Source organism: Mustela lutreola, chromosome 7 (assembly GCF_030435805.1).
Source record: "Mustela lutreola isolate mMusLut2 chromosome 7, mMusLut2.pri, whole genome shotgun sequence".
Classification (NCBI taxonomy): Eukaryota; Metazoa; Chordata; class Mammalia; order Carnivora; family Mustelidae; genus Mustela; species Mustela lutreola.
The window spans coordinates 111,630,489-111,652,230 of NC_081296.1; the positions used below are offsets into that span (position 1 = coordinate 111,630,489).

The 21,742-nt window shown below is 41.5% G+C and overlaps 1 long non-coding RNA gene across 1 annotated transcript in view; it reads right to left on the reverse strand.

The window, feature by feature from the left end:
- LOC131836615 (uncharacterized) overlaps window positions 1-21,742 on the reverse strand; it is an 83,937-nt gene that overhangs the window by 45,444 nt on the left and 16,751 nt on the right. Inside the window, exon 3 of the long non-coding RNA XR_009355689.1 lies at window positions 796-942. This is a non-coding gene — a long non-coding RNA (uncharacterized LOC131836615). The remainder of the gene's footprint in view (window positions 1-795; window positions 943-21,742) is intronic.

Below are 21,742 nucleotides of genomic sequence, written 5' to 3' on the forward strand. Positions count from 1 at the left end.
CTCTAACAACATGTAAAGATAAAAGATTGCCCTGTGTGTATTCTACTGTAATTTTTAAAAAGATTTTATTTATTTATTATTCTACTGTAATTGCTTTTTCACAGAAAAACAGAGCTTTGATACCTTTCTGTGTTAGTAACAGGAATGCCTCATTCTTTTTTAAGTTTCTTGATATTCTGCTTTGTGACTCTTGCATGACTTATTTAATCAATCCCCTAAGAAAGGACGTTTGAATTATTTCTCATTACTCACTGCTATAAACAATGCTTCAGGAAACATCCTATATAATATCATTGCATAATTGTGAGGAGCATTTCTGTGGAAAAATTCCCAGAAGTAAGATTGCCAGATCAAAGAGTATGTACATTCAAATTTTAAATAGATATTGCCTTCCCAAAAGGTTGTACCAATTTTCATGCATGTATTTTACATTCGATGTGTATGATTAACTTAACCTTCAAGCAAACTCAACTATAAGCATATTCATAATTTAAATGTTTTTTTATGATTTTATTTATTATTTGACAGACAGAAATCACAAGTAGGTAGTGAGGCAGGCAGAGAGAGAAGGGGAAGCAGGCTCCCTGCTGAGTAGAGAGCCCAATGTGGGGCTCGATCCCAGGATCCTGGGATCATGACCTGAGCTGAAGGCAGAGACTTTAACCCACTGAGCCACCCAGGCACCCCTTAAATAAGTTTTTGTCAAATTGTGTTATGGTGAAAATTCCATGCACTTGGAAAGAATCATTATATCGTAGGGTAAAATATGTCAAATGAACAAAACATTATACTTACCCAAGTAATTATGCACGCATTTTCACAGATTTGAAGTATATATTAAAGGCTTTCAGCTACTATATGGTTCCAATCCAGAAGCCACTGTGTCTCCTCAATTTTCCCTCTACTTTCCAATTCCCCACATTCTTCAGGAACTCCTTCTATCTAGAAAAAGCATCAAATAAGCCAGGCTCATTTTAGTGTCTGTTGGTGTTATTTGTGACCCTTTTCAGTAGTATTGGCATCTTAAAACTGAGTGCAGAGAAATTAATTTTTAATGATGGTACTTTTGGTTAAAGTGTTAAAGGAAACTTAAACAAATAGAAGGGGAGATGAAAGTCCCTAATGATAACCTCACAGCTGCATAGAAAACTACTTCCAGGAAATGAAAGGAAGGAGCCATTGCCCACGCTTAGGTGTATTCCCGTAGCATAACTCCATGGTCCCAGGTGATAGATGGACATCTACTAGTAAATATTTTCAATTTCCCTTGGTCGATCCCTAAAACAGTCGCTACCAGCCAACCTTCTCCTCTGCCTGCCCACTTGTGCCGCCTTCACACACCTCATTTGCCAGGAATCACAAGAGGCAGAAGAGCACAGCTAAAAGAGACCCCACCCCCTTGCCGAATCCCCAGAAAGACTCCCTTCTAAGTGCATGCAATCTCCCTTGGGACTTGACTACAAATCACCTCCCAGATGCCTTCAAGGCTGACAGGAAATGAAAAGCAGCTCTATTTCACTAAGACCTGAGGACTCTTCGAATACAATAAAGTTTCATTTAGGCCAATCTTCAGGATAATAGGATTGCTTCTCAAGATATTGTTTTCTTCTCATGAATACATTTGTATTTTTTTCTTACCCATTTCTCTTTCTGGTCATAAATTTTGTTGACTGAATTCTAGGTAGGCATTAAAACATCTATCCAGTATCCATTTGCCTCCCCTATAAGGATATGGCCACTTCGTATCTCCCTCCCTTCCAATCCAGCCCAGTAGCGCCCAAGCTGACAACCACAGTCTCTGTCCCTCCTGCTTCCGTGGTGAGAGATAGTGGGGGCTCTTATGGGTCAGCCCTGTGACTGGGGCCTGGCTGGCATGGTTCTCAGGGGCAGATTAACTAAGACTCTTGTAGAGTGAGTCATGGGGGCCCAGCCCCATTTGGGAAACCCATATACTAAGTATAGTTCTAAGTAACTCTTCACATAAGTTGTCTTCTTGGCGAATAATGAAAAGACCCATCAGACACATTACTTCATGAACACTGACATCAAAAATCATGGGTCAGAGTGGCTCCCTATGTTGAATGGTCCCCATCTTCCATTAGCACTATTAAGCCTTATCCTTATTATTTAGGATGCATGGGTTAGTTGATATATAAAATGTTTCAGCCCCTGATATACAACATCCCTTGAACATTTGTTAATCCATTAATGTCTGTTCTTCTATTTATTCAACACATATTTATGATAGCCTATATGAGCAAGGCCCTGAGTTGGGACTATGATGGCAACAATCCTAGGTACTGAAAGAGAAAAAAGCAGGCCCAGGACATGGTCTATTGAAAATACATTTAGGGGCACCTGGGTGACTCAGTGGGTTAAGCCTCTGCCTCTGGCTCAGGTCATGATCTTAGGGTCCTGGGATCCTCCTCTGCCTGCCTCTCTGCCTACTTGTATTCTCTCTCTCTGTCAAATAAATAAATAAAATCTTTTTAAAAAATTTTATGTTAACAAAGCCATCAGGGGAAGAAATAAGCATATCCTTTTCCAAAATTATAATTATCTAGAGTTACATTGGTGAGTAAGGGAAGGTGGTGGAGCTGCAGACTATGAGGGGACCCAGACCCACAGCCTGCTGCTGACCCTTCTATGAAGGCCCAGGCCATGCCTTGCCAAAGCTGCAGAGGCTTGGCTGGGCTCTTATGGTGGGGATAAAAAATACTGGGGTCCAGCACAACTCAAGGACAACTTTGAAAATTCTGCTTGCTGGACTGGAATGAGATGAGGAGTGGGAGATTAAGTATGTTAACACATTGTTCTACTCCACACAAAGTGAGCCCCGTGTGACAGAGACTACTAGTTAACCTCCCCAAGCTTATGCTCATTCTATAGTGGGAAATTGTTGCTGGCCAATGACTGTCCAAACAGATTTCTTTCCCAGTATCCTCTGCATCTAGGTGTGAACTTATGACTAGGTTTCACCACTAGAATATGAGTAGGATGACAGGTGCCATTGTCAGGATGTTCCATTACTTGGAAGCAGAAGACAGAAGATCCACAAGATAGAAGGAAGCTGGGTTTGTGAATTACTGTAAGGAAGAAAGCCCCCCACTGAGAAGAATTCTACACATCATAGTGTTAGGTGATGGAGAAATATACTTCTCATGTTAAGCCACTGGAAGTTTGAGGTTTATTTATGATAGCAGTTCGTTTTACCTTAGCTCATTGGGCGGGAGGTGCAGAACTAAACTATGGAATTAAGGACAAGCACCTACTACCGATACTCTGTCAGGAAGAAAGCATTTGGAAGTTTTCTAATTCATAACACTGAGAAGGAAACAATAGTTGAGAAAAAGTTTGAACACACAGTTAACACACATCAGCGTAAACATGAAATAAGTTCAACGTCTTCAGGAAACTAAAGACTTCAGTTCTACTCTCAGTTTCCCTGGTTGCCCAACCTACTTCACTTCTGCAGGCAGGGAAGGGTCCAGAAGCAGGGAAGAGAAAGCTAGATCCTTCTGCAGGCTATCCAGAGGACAGGGGGACTTACATCCTCCAGGTGGGCCAGTAACTAAGGTCACTGGATGGAGGACTTTTTGATTCTAGTACCTGGGGGTGGGAGTATGAAGGAAGAGTGGATAGAGGACATTCCCAAATAACTACAATGCCAGGAAGAGTGAAGTGTCTGCCTGGGTGTCTTCCCAGGGGGAAGATGCCACAGCCCCCTGTAGGACGTGGAAGGCTGAGGAGAGGACTGGAGGGCACTGACAACTCACTCTGAGGAAGGGCACAATTTTGACAAAGGCTTTCATGGAAAAAAGGACCCAGTAAGAAAATAGTGTTTCTTTTGGAAATGGTTATTCTTTGATCATTCTTACAGATGATTCTCTACAAACTACTCCATCAACTTCCAGATCACTTTCACAAGCCTTACCTCTTCTCCTATTCACTTACAACCTTGGGAGGTGAGCCTCCCTGTTGGAACTGCCGTATAAAATCTGTGATAGAGACATCATGCTTGCACATTGTTTCCTTATCTCTTGATTAAAAACACATTCCTTACTGCATGAAGTGTATGTTTTCAAAAAGCTAGTTTCATTGATTTAAGCATGCTAGCTCAATTTAATCACTACCAACAAGCTCGCTCTATATTTGCCTTTGGTTATAAATTCTGATTTTACATTTCTTGGATCAGATATCAAATATTAATGAAACACATATAAGAAAAACCAACCAATTATTTCTCATAAGATAGGAAGCCTTTGGAAAACTCCATTCGATTAATCTAGTCACCATTTCCTCTCTCCAAGGAGCAGCCTTGACCCTTAGGTCCCCTAAGAACTGTACAGTTCCTGAGTCGATAGAAATAAATGTAGTTTCAAAGTATTATAATCAGGGCTATTAACCCCTTATGGGATACCTTCTAGTCAAAGCTGCTTGAGCCTTCAAAGAATCTCATCAGTATCAAGAAGACTGTGAAGAAAACCAAAAAAAAAAAAAAAAAAGTACTTTCAGACTCTGGAAATATTTTTACAGCAAAGGAATAGATGACAAAGCAATATAAATGATATCACAGAGGTAAACCTCCCAACTTAAAGAAGGAAAAACTAAAAGTGATTTCATTTTTGGCTATCATATTTTAGGCACAGACCATCTTCATAATAACTCTGTACTTTATTCAAGTCTTCAACTACTATGTTTGTTTCAGAAGATTACTCATCTTGTTGAATCAGACATACATCAACATGGCGGAAGCTCAGGCAGAGGTCAGTTCATTAAAACCCATGGCAATGACAGCACAGAAATGAAACAAAACCCAGAGCTGGGCTAGCTATTGGCCATTGGAGCCCAGGTCAGCATAGCATACCACACAGGGGGACAGGGAGGCAGAAAACAGCAAGGCAAGTGCAGTATCAAGAAGCTGGAAGCCATTCCCTGAGAGCAAATTATTTCAAACAACCCCAGGATCAGAGAAGGCTACCCCTGGTTTTATCCTCTTCCTTCCACATGGTAGCTGTATGGCATTGGACAGTTACCTAAAACATTACCATCCCTAAAGTTGGGGTGATCATTGTCCCTGAGGTTCTTAGACCAGTTGGTGTATTAGTTTGCTAGGGCCGCCATAACAGAGAACAGGTGGCTGAAACAACAGAGTATTGTCTCACAGTTCTGAAACTGTTAGAAAGTAAAGAAGTTTGAACTCAAAGTGTGGGCAGAGTTAGTTTCTCCTGAGAGCTACCAGTGAAGGCTGTGTCTCCGGTCTCTCTCCTTGGCTTCCAGATGACCATCTTCTTCCTGTGTCCCTTCACTTCATCCTTCCTCTGCACATTTCTATCTCTGTGTCAGATTTCCCCTTTTAACAAAGACAGCAGTCATCATGGATCAGGGGCCCATCCTACTCCGTATGAACTTATCTTAACTAATCACATCTGCAACAACCCTGTTTTGCAAATAAGATCACACTCTGGAGCTTTGGGGGTTAAGACATCTACATATGAATTTTGGGAGTGACACAATTCAACTGTAACAACCAGTTTGAAAAAAAAAAAACACTGCTGTTTTGACCCAGTGCCTTTGGGTGTGGTGTCAGCCTCAGGAAAACTCCAGCTATGCGGGTGACTAACTGAGGAGGGTGCTGCCAAATTGGCATCACGTAGGCCCCACTGCTATATGAGATGATTTCCTTGCATCACATGTGTCTAGTTAACTGGTCCCACTGCAGAATGGAACCCTCCAGGCCGGGACCCAGGGGACTTACAGCATGTGTGAAGGGATTTTTATTTTGTCTTCCAGGTCAGCGGTTCTCAAACTTCATTTACCCAGGGAGCTTATTAGAACTGCAGATGCCTAAGCTACACCCAGGAGGTTGTGATTCAGCCAAATCTGAACCAAGGCCCAGGAATTCATGTTACTACTTTCTGCTTCCACACTTCCACACCCCAGGCAGGTATCATCCATCAATTAGAGAACTCTGCCTTGTTGAACCTGGAAATGGTCACAGAATCCTTCCCAACACAGTAACCCAGGCAACTAATGATAATTGATGGTGAGATTAACTCCTATTAATCTCCTATTCCTGCTAAGCCTTAGAGGGGCTCTGTCTGGGTCTCCTGGGGTAAAGAAGCACTCGGTGTACACAAGAGTCTGCAGTATCTGTGTTGGAAAGAAAAGCTGACCTTGGAGCACATTCAGGTTTCTCTTTCTCCCTCTTCTCCCTGCCCTGGGTTCCTGCTGGATGGATGAAACAATACTGAAATGTAAGGCCAGACCAACTATTCTGGGAAACTTAGTCAAGGTCTGGAACTGGCCACTTGGAACTGGGCAGCAGGGATCTTGATACTGGCTAGTTTTGTGGCCTAAAGAAATGTCTTTGAGATTTGATTTCCACATTTGTAAAATGTGGCATCAGTCTTGATGAGCTACCATGTCCTTCTTTCCCTTAACACAACTGATTCTGAATGCTGGGGTCAATGAATATCCAGAGAGATGAATTACATTGTCCAACATCTCAAGCAAATAAAAGCTGGAGATCTCAGTGAAGTGGGTTCAGTGGAAGAATTAACATTTGAGTGCCTACAATGGAGCTAAAAGCTATATGTCTTATGCTCTCTTACTTTGTCCCTATATGGTATGTAGGTGTTGGTATATCAGTTTTTCAGATGAGAAACCTGGGGCCCTGAGGAGTTGAGCTAACTTGCCCAAGATCATACATCTAATTTTAAAAAAAAAAAAAGCTCTAGAATTAAGTTGTCTTTTGACACTAAACTCCATGCTTTCCAACATACTTAATTTCAAAATCCTTTTAAAACATTGCAGAAATGGATTTTAAATTAAGAGAATGTATGACATTGAGTCATACAGAATTGCCAAAAATCAACTATTTTTGTCCTCTGAAGATGACAAAAGGTGATCCTTGCACATTGGCTGTTCTTGAGTTTATTTACTTTGCTCACCCACACCTTCCCACCAGCCAGCCAGCCAGGTAAACTCAACCCTGCCGGTCTCTAAATCCTGGAATGTGCTGAGCTTGGAAGGGCAGAAGTGGCTCTGCCTACTGAAAATGCAGAAATTATCCACCAACAACCACTCTAGAGTAACCACAAAATTGCTCAAACACCTGTCTCAACTCACTTGAAATCTGTACAGGAGATTCAAATATCTGGTTCCACCCAAGCACTGCATTCCCTTTCCCTATCTCTTCCAAAGTCTCCCTTTGGATGCTTTTATCTTCCCTCCCCTCTCCCCTGCTCCCCATCCCTTCATTTTGTGAATCGACTTAGCTTCTGTGGAGGCAAGAAAGGACCTTTCCTCTTCAGCTGAAGAAGAGAAAAGGGCTTGAACTTGTGATTAAAGTCTTGTTAGAGAGGCACCTGGGTGGCTCAGTTGGTGAAGCATCTGCCTTCATCTCAGGTCATGATTCCGGGGTCCTGGGACTGAGCCCTGCATCAGGCTCCTTGCTCAAGGGGAAGTCTGCTTCTCCCTCTACCTCTCCCCCTGCTCAAGATCTCTCACTCCCTCTCTCTCTCTCTCAAATCAGTATATAAAAGCCTTGTTTAAAAAAAAAAAAAAGTACCATCCATCTTTTTCAAAGAAATGGAACAAATAATGCTAAAATTTATATGGAACCAGAAAAGACCTCGAATAGCCAAAGGGATATTGAAAAAGAAAGCCAAAGTTGGTGGCATCACAATTCCGGACTTCAACCTCTATTACAAAGCTGTCATCATCAAGACAGCATGGTACTGGCACAAAAACAGACACATAGATCAATGGAACAGAAATAGACCCTCAACTCTATGGTCAACTAATCTACGACAAAGCAGGAAAGAATGTCCAATGGAAAAAAGACAGCCTCTTCAATAAATGGTGTTGGGGAAATTGGACAGCCACATGCAGAAAAATGAAATTGGACCATTTCCTTACACCACACACAAAAATAGACTCAAAATGGATGAAGGACCTTAATGTGCGAAAGGAATCCATCAAAATCCTTGAGGAGAACACAGGCAGCAACCTCTTCGACCTCAGCCACAGCAACATCTTCCTAGGAACATCGCCAAAGGCAAGGGAAGCAAGGGCAAAAATGAACTATTGGGATTTCATCAAGATCAAAAGCTTTTGCACAGCTAAGGAAACAGTTAACAAAATCAAAAGACAACTGACAGAATGGGAGAAGATATTTGCAAACAACATATCAGATAAAGGACTAGTGTCCAGAATCTATAAAGAACTTAGCAAACTCAACACCCAAAGAACAAATAATCCAATCAAGAAATGGGCAGAGGACATGAACAGACATTTCTGCAAAGAAGACATCCAGATGGCCAACAGACACATGAAAAAGTGCTCCATATCACTCGGCATCAGGGAAATACAAATCAAAACCACAATGAGATATCACCTCACACTAGTCAGAATGGCTAAAATCAACAAGTCAGGAAATGACAGATGCTGGCGAGGTTGGGGAGAAAGGGGAACCCTCCTACACTGTTGGTGGGAATGCAAGCTGGTGCAGCCACTCTGGAAAACAGCATGGAGGTTCCTCAAAATGTTGAAAATAGAACTGCCCTATGACCCAACAATTGCACTATTGGGTATTTACCCTAAAGATACAAACGTAGTGATCCAAAGGAATGTTTATAGCAGCAATGTCCACAATAGCCAAACTTTGGAAAGAACCTAGATGTCCATCAACAGATGAATGGATCAAGAAGATGTGGTATATCTACACAATGGAATACTATGCAGCCATCAAAAGAAATGAAATCTTGCCATTTGCGACAACATGGATGGAACTAGAGCGTATCATGCTTAGCGAAATAAGTCAAGCAGAGAAAGACAACTATCATATGATCTCCTTGATATGAGGAAGTGGTGATGCAACATGGGGGCTTAAGTGGGTAGGAGAAGAATCAATGAAACAAGATGGGATTGGGAGGGAGACAAACCATAAGTGACTCTTAATTTCACAAAACAAACTGAGGGTTGCTGGGGGGAGGGGGGTTGGGAGAAGGGGGGTGGGGTTATGGACATTGGGGAGGGTATGTGCTTTGGTGAGTGCTGTGAAGTGTGTAAACCTGGCGATTCACAGACCTGTACCCCTGGGGATAAAAATATATGTTTATAAAAAATAAAAAATTAAAAAAAAAAAGTCTTGTTAGAGAGCTGGAAGGAAGTAGGTTGTTTGAATAATCCTCTCTTAGTAACTTCCGGCATCTAACACAGATCTCAGGTGGGTTTGTTGGTTTGTATTTTGTTTTGTTTTGTTTTTTTCATACATTCTCCCATGGAGCCTATGTAGAGTCCCAAAGAATGAAGAGTTTCTTTGAATTTCTTTGAATAATGACTCTTTGTTAGTAGTTTATTTTAGTCCTCATTCTGTGTTTTCTACATCTTGGAGGACTGGTTGACTTCCAAGACCAAGATTTGGCAAGAACAGATTCTCCTAGAAAATGAGAAGGAAGGAAGAAGATAGGCAAGGGTGTCCTGGAGTAAAATAGAATAAAGAAACACTTCTTTAAAAAAAAAAAAAAAACACTTCTTTTCAGTGGAAAGTTCTGAGCCAAGTTTGAAAGAACTTTTTCCCTTTAATATAAATGGAAGGATAGTATTTATTCGCGTTTTGTCAACAGGATAATTTCTGTCACATTGGAAAGCATATAGACATGCTTGAGTTGGCTTTCCATTACAACGCTCACATCCAATTAAAACAATACCAAAAATACCCTCTAGCTTAGACATTAAACAGAGTGTGCAATTGATATTCATGAAAGCCATCCTCAGCATAACCATCTCTCCATCCTTAGGTACCTCATGGCCTTTATCATCGGCCACTTCCCGGGTACTGACTGAGCATTGGCTGTGTACTGATTTTTTTTCCCTCTCTCTTTTCTCTTTACAGACAACACGGCATATGCAGATCACGTTCATAACTGAACAGCACCATTCACTAGTTCTGCGAACATGAGCAAGTTCTTTAAACTCTTCAAGTGTCAGTGTCCATATGTGGAAAGTGGGAATGGTTCTCACTACCTTGCAGAATGGGTGAGAGCTTTTGCTGGTGATACTAACTCCCTGCCTGTCACACAGCAGATACTCAAAACAGGCCAGCTGCCATTTTTACTAACAAACCATAAAGCCCTTATGGAGGGGCCTGTGTCGCTAACCTTTTTATACCCTTGGCCCTTCTCCCAGTGTTGGACACATGACCTATAAATGTTTGTGGTTGTGATGCTCTGGCCGCCAACTGTTAGGGTATGTCTATTGTTTCTTTAGACGGGAGTTTTGATGCATTCACTAAGGAAATTTATAAGCAGATACCGTGCGCAACTTCTTTTTCCCATTGTTAACACAGTCACAAAACCACATTCACACAGTCTTGCCCTTCCAACTGCTGCTAGTGAGACTTACGTACATTGAATAAGGGGAGAAACGACTTGCCAAAGATTAAGGCAGTGATGGAAAAGCATCCTGATGCTGGAAAGCAAGTTAGGAAGAAAATCTACATGGGAAAATCCCTCTACGGATATACTTCTGCCGCTTTTGCAAGCTGGTCCTGTAAACCCAAAGTGAGGGATGGGAAAATCCCTAACAAATGACGAATATGATTTCTTTCTGTTGGAAAGATATCTGTAATCACTTCTCTTTTTTAAAAAGGGAATATAACGAGAGAGTGGGCTATACACATAGCAAAAGGCACAGTGATGCTTCAGAGAGGGGCAAGAAGTCATGGTCTCCGGGTCCTGGGGTGGAGCTCTACATCAGGCTCCCCACTCAGTGGGCAGTCTGCTGGAAATTCTCTCTCCGCTTCTTCCTCTGCCTCTCACCCTGCCCCACTCTCATGCTCTCTCTCTCCCTCAAACAAGTGAATAAGTCCTTAAAAGTAAAAATAAAAATAAAAAAGTGAGTGAGCCTCATTTGACATTACCTGTGTTTCCAAAAGATAAGTTCAAGCTGAGTCTTTCCCTCACCTCCCCCAGAGACTGGTTAAACCCTTTTTAGTCCCCAGCTGCCCCTAGCCTCTCTTTTGTCCTACTGAGTAGAGAAGAGGCCTTGCTGAAATGAACCACATGGTGAGTGAATAAAAAGAAACACCACCAAGTGACCAGACTTGGGAATGAGGGCTGCATTCCCAGCATTAGTACGACCTTCCTTAAAGAAGCAGCAGGTGTAACCTACCCCAGAGACAGCCCCTCCAAGCACCACCCAACCAATGTCACAATTGAAGGTCTGGCTAGGCAAACCCTTTCTGTGGTTCAGCACTTTGCCATTCTGCAAGCTCTCCAGTTTCTATTGGACTATATGAAGCCCCTAGAAGAGTAGTAGCTATTAACACTTGATCAGAATAAGGTCTGCTTTGGGTGTAAGCCTGCAGTTTTAAAAACTCATGTACAACTCCTTTCTTCTTGAAGGATCTGGGCCATAACCAGAGGCTCCTTCTAGTGGTTCAGAAGGACCCAAAGTTGGGAACCATGAAATCTCACCTCCTGAATTTCTCATATGTCTGGAAAACCTTTGCCCTCTTTGTCTAAATTATTAGGTGTATTTTTTTTTAACTAAAATTTTTATTTTGAAACAATTATAGATTTACATGCAGTTGTAAAAAATAAAACTAAAGGATCTCCTTATTCTTTCCTCAGTTTCCCCGCAAGGGTAATAGCTTGCAAATCTGTAGTGTAATATCACAACCAAGACATCAACACTGATACAGTCAAGATAAGGAACAGTTCTGTCACCAAGTGTCTCTCCCTCTTGTCCTTTTATAACCACATCTTCTTCCTTCCTGCCTCCATGTCCTCCTTAGCCCCGATAATCACTAATCTATTTCTCATCTCTGCAATTTTGCCATTTTGAAAATGTTATAAAAATGGAATCATGGAGTATGTAAACTTTTGAGATTGGTTTTTTTCACAATTTTCACGATTAGCACAATTTTCTGAAGATGTATCCAGATTGTATTATACAAACACAGTGTGGGGTTTGGGAGTGATTTTGTTGTTGTCATCATCTTTCTGTGGCAGGATGGTATTCCGTGGTGTGGATGTACCAGTTTCTTTAATCATTCACCCACTGAACGAGAGTGGGTTGTTTCCAGTTTGAAGCTATTATAAATAAAGCTGCTATAAACATTTGTGTGCCGGTGTTAGTGTGAAGATAACTTTCCAGTTATCTGGGATCGATGCCCACAAGTGCCACTGCTGGGTTGTATGCTTGTTACATGATTAGTTTTCTAGGAAACTATCAAACTGTTTTCCAGAGTAGCTACTTCATTTTATATTTCTACCAGCAATATATGAATGAACCAGTTTTTCCAAAGCCTCACCAGCATTCAGTATAGCTGATATTTTTTATTTTAGCTATTCTGGTGGATATATAATGATATCTCATTGAGGTTTTAATATACAGTTCCTTAATGGCTAATGATTTTGAACATCTTTGCCTATGTGTATCTGCCATCCATATATCCTCTTTGGTGAGATGTCTCTTCATGTCTTTTACCCATTTTCTAATTGAATTTTTTGGTTTTTCATTGTTGAACTTTGGGGTTTGTTTTTTTTTTAATGTATTCTGGATACTATTCGTTTGGTGAATGTGTGATTCAAAATATATTCTCCTAGTCTATAGCTTGTCTTTCCATTCTCTTAACAGAATCACAGAATTAAAGCTTTTAAATTTAATAAAGGCTGATTTATCATGCTTTGTGCATCAAGGCTCAGAACTGTTTATCTAGTTTTAGATGCTACTATTTTTTCCCTAAAAACTTTCTAAATTTTAGGTTTTACATTTAATCTATAATCTAAGAAAACTTTTAGACAACAACTGGTCTACAGATTTCCATTCACACCAGAATCTAATGAGGCACCCTAATACCTCTCCATATATCAGAGAAGGCCAAATAGGAAACCAAGATTTTTATCTTTTCCAGTTATGAATTTTCTCTCTTCTCCTCTACTGACACCCAATAAGCTAGTGGAGACCAAGTGGGGAGTCTGTAGTCTTACCTCCACTGGCCAGGAAGGAGGCACTTTTGTGACATCAAAGGTGGAGAGTGAGGACTTTCACCATCATCCACCAGTAATAAGAACACCCCTACTACAGTGTCATTGGAGACCATGTAGGACCCCTGGAATTCCCATCCAGCAGTAATGACAGCCCCTTCCCTCAGGTGTCAGCTGAGGCTGAGTGGGAGACCTGGACCTCTATGTCCATCTGGCAGGAGGTAAAGCCTTCCCTTCCTTGCCAGAGTGGTGTCAGATAAAGCCAGGTGTCATAACGTAATCTAAAATGTCCAGTTTCAGTAGAAAATCACTTGTCATATCAAGAACCAGGAAGATCTCAAACTAAACAAAAAATAAAATAAAATGCGCCAACACCAAGACAATAGTAATATTAGAATTATATAACAAAGATTTTAAAGCACCCATGGTAAAAATGTCTCAACAAGCAATTATGAATACCCTTAAAACAAATGAAAAAAATTAAAAACCTTAGAAAAGATATAGAAGAAACAAAGGGAAATTTAGAACTGAAAATTTCTATTGTTCTTCCTTTCAGTTTGCTGATCCTTCCCTCTGGTTCCTGTGTTCTCCTCCATTATTTCAGTTCTTGAATAACTGAATATAAGTAACTGAAATAAAATACCCAGTGAGTGGATTCAACAACAGAATGGAAGAGACAAAGGAAGAATCAGTGAACTGGAAGATAGAACAATAGAAATGAATAAAGCTGAACAATGGGGAGGAAATAGACTGAAAAAAAAAATCAACAGATCCAAACATACAGGAGAAAAACAGCTGAAATATGCATAGTCTCAAGACGTAAGAGGTACTATAAAGGCCATGGGTATGCACTTCTATTTCCCCATCTGCTGTGTTCTCCTCACAAGTTGGCCAAATAATTGGTTTAGTCCCTTGACCTCCCTTTATCTAGTGGACAGGGTAAAAGAACTAATGAAGGAGAGTAAACAAAGCAAAATGAAGAGAAAATAGATTATTTCAGCTTTAAGATGGCATCTAAATTTGGTGGGATCAAGTCCACCAAGAAGGGAACAGCATCCAGGAGACCTTGTCTCTAAATTCTGTATATATTGAGAACCGTTCCTCACTTTTGCATCCAACCTTTTCAAAATCCTCTCACAGCTCCCACTTGAGGAAACACACGGATTTGATGTACACCAAACTTCCTTAACCACTTAACCACTCCATCGCTGTGACATTAAGAATTGCTTGTGAGATTAAGAAAGTGAATTCTTAAAGAGAGAAGAGACACTATGTAATAACCGACATTTTCTAGAAGAAATCCACGTTATTAAATGTCAGAACAGCATGAAACCAAGACACACGTCAAACAGACGAAGCCTCCCCTGAGCCAGCGCAGCTCTGAGGAGCCCAGAGTCTCCTGGCCGCCTCCACCCCCAGCCCTGCGCTGTGACAGAAGCTTCAGAGTGGGCCCTAGCAACCCTGACAGGGAATCTAAGTGGGATTTTTTTTTCTTCCTCTTACCAGACACGAGTTCTTTCAGAAAGTAACTGCAGCAACCTACCATTCTTAGGTTCTCAGGAGAGAGCATGTTTTTATAAAGGGATGGGCGCAGCTTTCCCGTATTCTTCACCTCTAAAAAAAACTTCCTCTTCAAAAGCAGTGGTGTTAGCAAAATTTCCTGTGCAGAACATTTTCTTCTCAACTCTAATTATAGATGTGAAATTCAGGCAAAATGAAAACAAAGAGATCCTGGAGGAGCCTCAAGAAAGTGTCACAAGTTAATACAATGTGATTTCTGCCCCCTTCACCCTACCACCCCCCCCCCCACACACACCCATTGCCACTTTGCTCTCAAGTGCTCATTGAGCAAGGAGGAACTCTACTAGTTTTATATAGATTCACATGGACAGAACCTGGCTGAGGAAGACTGTGAGGCAAATTTGTTCTTAGGGGGCCTTGGCATCTGCTGACTTCCTTGTTCACAGTCGCCCACAGCTTTCCTCATTCCAGTGTTCCATTAACCTCCCATCCACTTCCTCCCTGGCTTCTCATTGTCTCTGAATCCCACCAGGCAGCCACCCCAGGCACTGTCCCAATTTCTGATGTATCACGCACTCTTCTGTCCTATAAAAATGTTCCCATTGTATTTCGCTCTCTCTCTCTCTTGCTCCAAGGTACTGTGGTCAGTTAGCCAGATCATTGGGAAAACCCAGATAAATACATTCTAATTAAGCTGAAACAAGCTTAATGCATTGCCTCTCCCAGGGTATGTGTGTATTAATAGAGTGCAGGTGCTTTATCTGCAGGAAACAAACTCCTGAGGATGGAATTTCAGATTTCAGAGGCAGGCTAACATAGGAAATACTTGGATGAAGCCCTCAAGTGCCATTTAAAAGGCATTCCCCTTATCTGTTCATGCCTCAAGACTAACGTTGCCTGTTGAGACCATGGAGAAAGGAAGAGTAATGGACCCAAAATAGTCCCTCCTTTAGGGAAACTCTGAAGTGGTAATTGAGGGGGAAAACAGAGAAAAAATGAATAGGAAGTAAAGAAAAACACTTTTGTGAATTTTCACTTTGTAAGAAAACAAAGTAACAAAATTATAATAATGTCAGACATGAAGGGAACCCTAGAAACCAAAGGTTTCCACTGTTCTCATTTTATACTGGAGGGCACTGAAGCCAAGAAATTCAGGGTTACAGGACATCAGTGCCAGAACCAGAAGCAGAACTTAGGTCCTCTTGATTTTCAGCCCAGTTCTTCTAGTACGCTGTGTTGCTTGTTAGTGTCCAATTTCATGGATAGTAACTTGACATTTGTGTCTGGATGGATACCCAGACATGAGAAAAATTACTTTTCAGAGTTTTTAATCCATCTTTCTTACATTATCATACTTGAATTTTGAATTCATTATATTTCAATTCAAAAAATTACTTTTCAGAGTTTTTAATCCATCTTTCTTACATTATCATACTTGAATTTTGAATTCATTATATTTCAATTCACCCCCTTCTACTTTTAGAGTTAAAGGAGGATTTCTAATCAATGTCAACAAAATTGTTGTCCAACAAAGATCAAACTGGAAAGGGGGATGCAAATCTAGGTTCTATAAAAAACATGTGCAGGTGTGACAGCCAGCTGGCTGAGTGAAATATAGAAATATCCCATTAGCACAGAGAAACTGTAAATGCAAGTCACGTAAAAATGAAATTAGTCTTCCCCATGGGACTGGGGGTGTGGGAAACAACTCACCACATCAGATTGGTGACACCAAATCATCCCCTTTGAACACTAGGTCATGTCCCATCCTGCCCACAAGAGCTCCAGTTGCTGGAGATCTGTGGCTCCTCTGATCTCTGGTCACCAATTATCTCACAGCTGTTTCTCCATCAGAGAAAACACTCCAAGCTCCACTCTGTCTTTAAATGAAGCACAAAGCACAACTCAGTAGAGGACCAAAAACACCCTAAGGAAATTGTTCAAGCTTAGAATAACACACCCAGCGTTAATCTTCCCTATCACCGCTCCCCACCACTGCCAGTTTGTGCAAAATGTTTTAATGAGGTATGAGAAGTAAACGATCCCCCACAGAACAGCCATCAGGTTATATGGGAATCAGATCAGCAAAAGTCCCAGATCTACTCATTTACTCTTGCAAGCCTCTTTTGTTCTTGAAGGAGATCTTGTTCATTCTCTGGTCCATCTCACTGCTTTGCTGCCACTGTTAAATCATTCATATCTTTTATGGGGAATGTGTCCTCCTTATGACACCCTACTCCAGTTTCCCATTCATATAACTCAAAAGACAAAAGTTGTAATGTCAACTGACTAGAGTTAGGCAGTGCCAGCTCTTGGCTTAGCCAAATCTTTCCACAGCTTTTATTGGGAATATCTGTAGCTCTTGTTCTCTGCTGGGTTCCTCCTTCACCTCTTTATCCCCTGTCAAAACACTGCAATTCCTTGACAAACTAACAGAGAGATCTGCACAAACCATGATTTCTAGGTAGTGTCACCAAATATTCTAATTCACCCAGAGCACTTCCAGTTCATGCCCTTAACACTCCCTGTCACTCAACAAATGTATTTCTTAGAACAAAGTATATGACCCTGCTACCTACATATTTATATGCATGGATATGGAAAGATCCCAGAACTACAATTGTGAAAAACTGAGTCGCCGAGTAGTATGTAAAGTACAATCTCATTCATCTAAAAAATTCAAATATGTGGGCCTGAAAATGTGTATGTAGAAAACTTATGGGAAAAAACTTGCATATGATTACTTGAAGGAAATGAGAATCGTGGGTTGGGGGTGGTGAGAAGGATTTCTTTTTTCACTTTTTGTCTTTCTATTTGATATGTTTACCATTAGCATGAATTTATTTCATAATAATCAAAAAATGATCTTCAGGACTGAAGCTTTAGAATTCCCACGATGCAACGGGGCTGCCACGGTTTCTCTGCCACAGAGATTATTTTATCTACTTATTCACCTGTCCAAAATGGTGACAACTAAAAAGTCTGCAGCAGTAAACAGTGCCATGAAAGGTGTAATTCAGAACCGCCATCTTCTGTTCAATTTCTTTCCTTTTATGTGAGTGAGAGGCAGAAAATAAAGGAGATAAAGGAAGACAAGTACAGTCCACAGGCAAATCTAGAGAATGATGTCAAGGCTTCTGGGTGGCAAACATCAACTAGGTTTCTGGGGTGGGTCGTGCACTAGGTGGTCCCCATGACCAGCCTTCACGTCCTTCTCTTTTCTTGCCTATTTCCCCCCCCTCAAGACACACATGCAGCTTGATTTTTTTTTTTTCTGGCTACAATCACAAATAGCTCATAATAAAATACATAAAACTCACAACTGACTAGAAAATCATGGCTGTCAACTAAAGGGAGGCTCTGTGCCTGTGACCCAGTGCATTTTGCATCCTCTCTACCAAGGGAAAATGGTGTTCTCCATCCTCCTGACGCTGTCAACCTCGGAAGGTCAATAAAGCTAAGGTCTCTCCTATTTGCTTTTGGGACTGAGTGTATTACGTTTGCTATCTCATCCGCAGATCCCACAGATTGTTGGGTCCCATGTTACTCACAACAGAGAGTCCCTAAGCTATAGAGTGGCTAAAGCAAGTTACTTGGTCTCCTTGCTTAATCAGTGAGGTCCCTGTCCCTCTTGTATGCTGCTTTCTCTCCTTTTGTAAAGAAGAGAACAACACTGATGCCAGTCTGTTGAGTGGCTAAGTCAGCCAAGAGGGTTTGGCAGAAGATTCCTTTCTGCTCTGGCACATGGCCATTTGCTTGTGAAAGGTCGCTGGATAGCATCTCCTCATTGAAATAAATATTGACAAAATGAAATAAGAACCAAACGGGGAAAAAAACCTTAGGGGATGTTAGGCTTCGATAATCAATTAAAACATTCCTTTTGAAATTGCATTAAGTACAAAGTATAACATGAATCAGAAAGAGATTGTACCAATTATCTCTCATTGAGGGCACCTGGAGCAAAAAAGAAATAAACAAATCTTGGCATGAAAGTATAATTAAAACACCTTAACACCTTGAGCATGATAGCTTTGTTTAAATAACATGATATTTTGTCTTCATCACTAGAGTTTGCCCTCAGTCTCCATTTATACCATTTTTCTATCTAAAAATTTAAATTAAATTCCAATTGCATGAACAATGAAGGGTCACTGATTCATTCTGACCAAAAAAAAAAAAAAAAAAAAAAAAAAATCAACTAAGAAAATCAATTTAATGGATCGGAACCTTCATGGTCAAGTCCCAAGTGAGCTGGGTTCCAAGCAATAAGGCTTTCCGTATCCTTATTAACCAATTCCCAGTGAATTGGGAGAAAAAAGAAAAAAGCTTGCTTCTTTCCTAATTTTCATTTAGAAAGGCATTTGCTCTTCCGCACGCAAGATATACAGTAGAAGTTATCATGATCCCGACTTTATAGGTGGATCCACGGAGAATGCAAATACACAGCCGAGCAAGGTTTTCCTAACAGGACCATCCAGACTCGTCTGCTTCCTTTCATTGCCCGGGCCAGACTCGCAGCCACACATTCCATGAAGTATCTTGGCATGTGTTCACGCTGAAAATGAGCAGATTCCTGAGATAGGGAAATTACCATTCTATCAATCTGTTACCGAGCACCACGGCGAGACCTTTCTCTGATTAAAGCACCAAATATGCACAGAAACTAAGCCAGCTTCTCCCAGGATCTCTGTTGCCCTCTAATTGTTGGATATATTTGATCCCTGTAAGAGCTTTTCAGCAACAAAGATGCTTTTCGAGCCCTGAAGCAGAAAAGCATGAGTGGCCTTCAATGTTCTTTAGCGTCCATAATCTTTCAGGTAGGCTTTTCTCAGCTTCCGGCCTCAGTCCATAGATGGTGCTGGGCGGTCGGGGGAAGAAAGCCTGCAAAACCTCCCCTAACTCTCGCCTCTGTCCAGTGGTGCTGGGAAAGATGGGAGCAGCTGCAGACCCAGCTTCCTGCTCTGAATCCAGGGGATGGGACGGCTTCTCCCTCCGTTCTCCCCGCCTTAGTCACACTGAAGTGACATCGTCCTCCTTCCTGTTCCGCGAGGTGGCCTTTGGAACACCCTGCCCCCAGGTCCTGTAACGACTGTCGTGTGGGTCTCGGCGTACACGGCATCTTCTCGGGAAGGCCTCCCCTGCTCACCAATCTGAGTGAGCGATCTTCACGTCCTGCCTTAAGTTTCCCAGAAGGGATGAGGACTCACATGCAGATGATTTGTTAAGATCATGCTGCCTGGGGGAACCAGTAGGGATGGAGCGGGGGACCACAGCAAAAGACATTAGAAGAAGCCAGAAAAGGGTGCGAATTGAGGCAAAGACCCAGGCTTGTCCTGATCCCACAGGAGCTCTGGTGTAAATTAGGCCCGAGAGTCGGTCTGGCTTCCTTTTGAGGGGGCGGGGCTTTCGCACTCCTGCACCAGTCAGTTCTTGGTAAGGCAGGGGAGGAAACATGGACATAAACCCCCCAGGCACACCCAGTGGCTCCAGCCACCCAATAGCAGACTTTTGAAGAGCATCACAAGTGTGAGCTAGGTGGGGTCCTATGCCCTCCGAAGCAGGGTATGGGCACACAAAGCCAGTAAATGCGCCCACCACACCCACTCACCTTCCAGCCCATCTTTCTCAAAGACACGTGCTTGAATGTGATCAGTATCTGAAATTGTCTTGTTTATAAACGTGTTCACTTCTTGTCCATCTTCCCAACTAGAAGAATAGACTGCATAACAGCACAGAGCCAACTGTCTTGTTCACTGCCTACGACCAGGGGTAGAACCAGTACTTGGCACACAGAGGCTGCTCAAGAAATATTTGTTGAGTAAATGAACTAGGCTCACATGTGAGGACCCAGCGGAGGGGCTAGCTCTCCGGCTCTGTCCTGGAAGGCAGAGGACAACTGTGACAGAGTGAAATGAGCACAGGATCTGGAGTCAGTAAACTTGACTTTCATGGTCCTGGGAACTCAGATAAGTGAAGTCACTACGCCTCCTTGACCTCTGTTGTCTCGTCTGTGTAGTAAAGACAAGTGTGTAGAGATTTATCTCTAAGGATGTTTGTCACAGTATTGTTTATTACAGCTATTCATTGGAAAAAACATAAATATTCAACCCTGGGAAATTAATCATACTCACATAATGGAATGCCATAGAAATGGTAGAAATAATGTGAAAATATTACTTAATGACATAAAGAGAGTTCTAAAATATATGGTTACATGAAAAAAAAAAAAAAAAAAACAGTGGGTTGCAAATCAGTATATGCAGTGCCACACTATTTTATTGTATTTTAAAGGTGTCTCTTTGTATCTGTATACATTTAAAAAAAACTGAAAGAATACACACTAAAATATTTATAGCGGTTACCTCAGGGTGGAAAGATTATGGGGTTTTCTAACTTCCTCCTTTTTTGTTGCATTTTCTAAACTTTTCGAAGTGAAGTGTGTATTACTTTTGTAAAGGAAGAAAGATATTTTTTAAACTAGACTGTAGTTTGAACTACAGTCTAACTACAGATCTGTAAACTAGATTAGTTTCATAAGGGGAGAAAGGTATTTTTTAAATTACTTTCTTTACAATGCCAAAATAATCACCAAGGACTATCCGAACACTGTTCCAGTCCATCCTCTGCTCCCTGTTAACTGGGCTGCAGGGGGAGGGGTGATGGGGAGGGTGGACAGTGCTTAGTAAACTTGGAAACATCAATCTCTCTGGGCTCAGCTTCCTCATCTGCAAAACCCAGATGTCACCAAAAATCCTTCCAGAGGATGAAGATGTACATTGCATGAAAGAGTAAACAGTTCTTGGTACGTCCTGCACATCAGAAGTAAGCACGTAACTTAAAGTACCCATAAGTCATTCTCCCCGCACAGAGGGATTACTGGCTGCCTGGATTTGAACATGTATATTTTTAAAGTTTTTATTTATTTATTTATTTATTTGAGAGAGAGAGAAAGCATGAGCGAGAGAGAGAGAGAACACAAGCAGGAAGAGAAGCAGACTCCCTACAGATCAGGAAGGCCAACATGGGGCTTGATGCAAGGACCCCAGAATCATGGCCAGAACTGAAGGCAGTTGCTTAACCAGCTGAGGCACCCAGGTACCCCGGGATTTGAACTTCTAGCTTTTAGTCATTCAGGCTGACATTATTACAAGTACATGACAAGAACTCCTGGCCAGAAGGACAGCATTGGATGAACAATTCTTATCACTTGTCACCTGCTCATG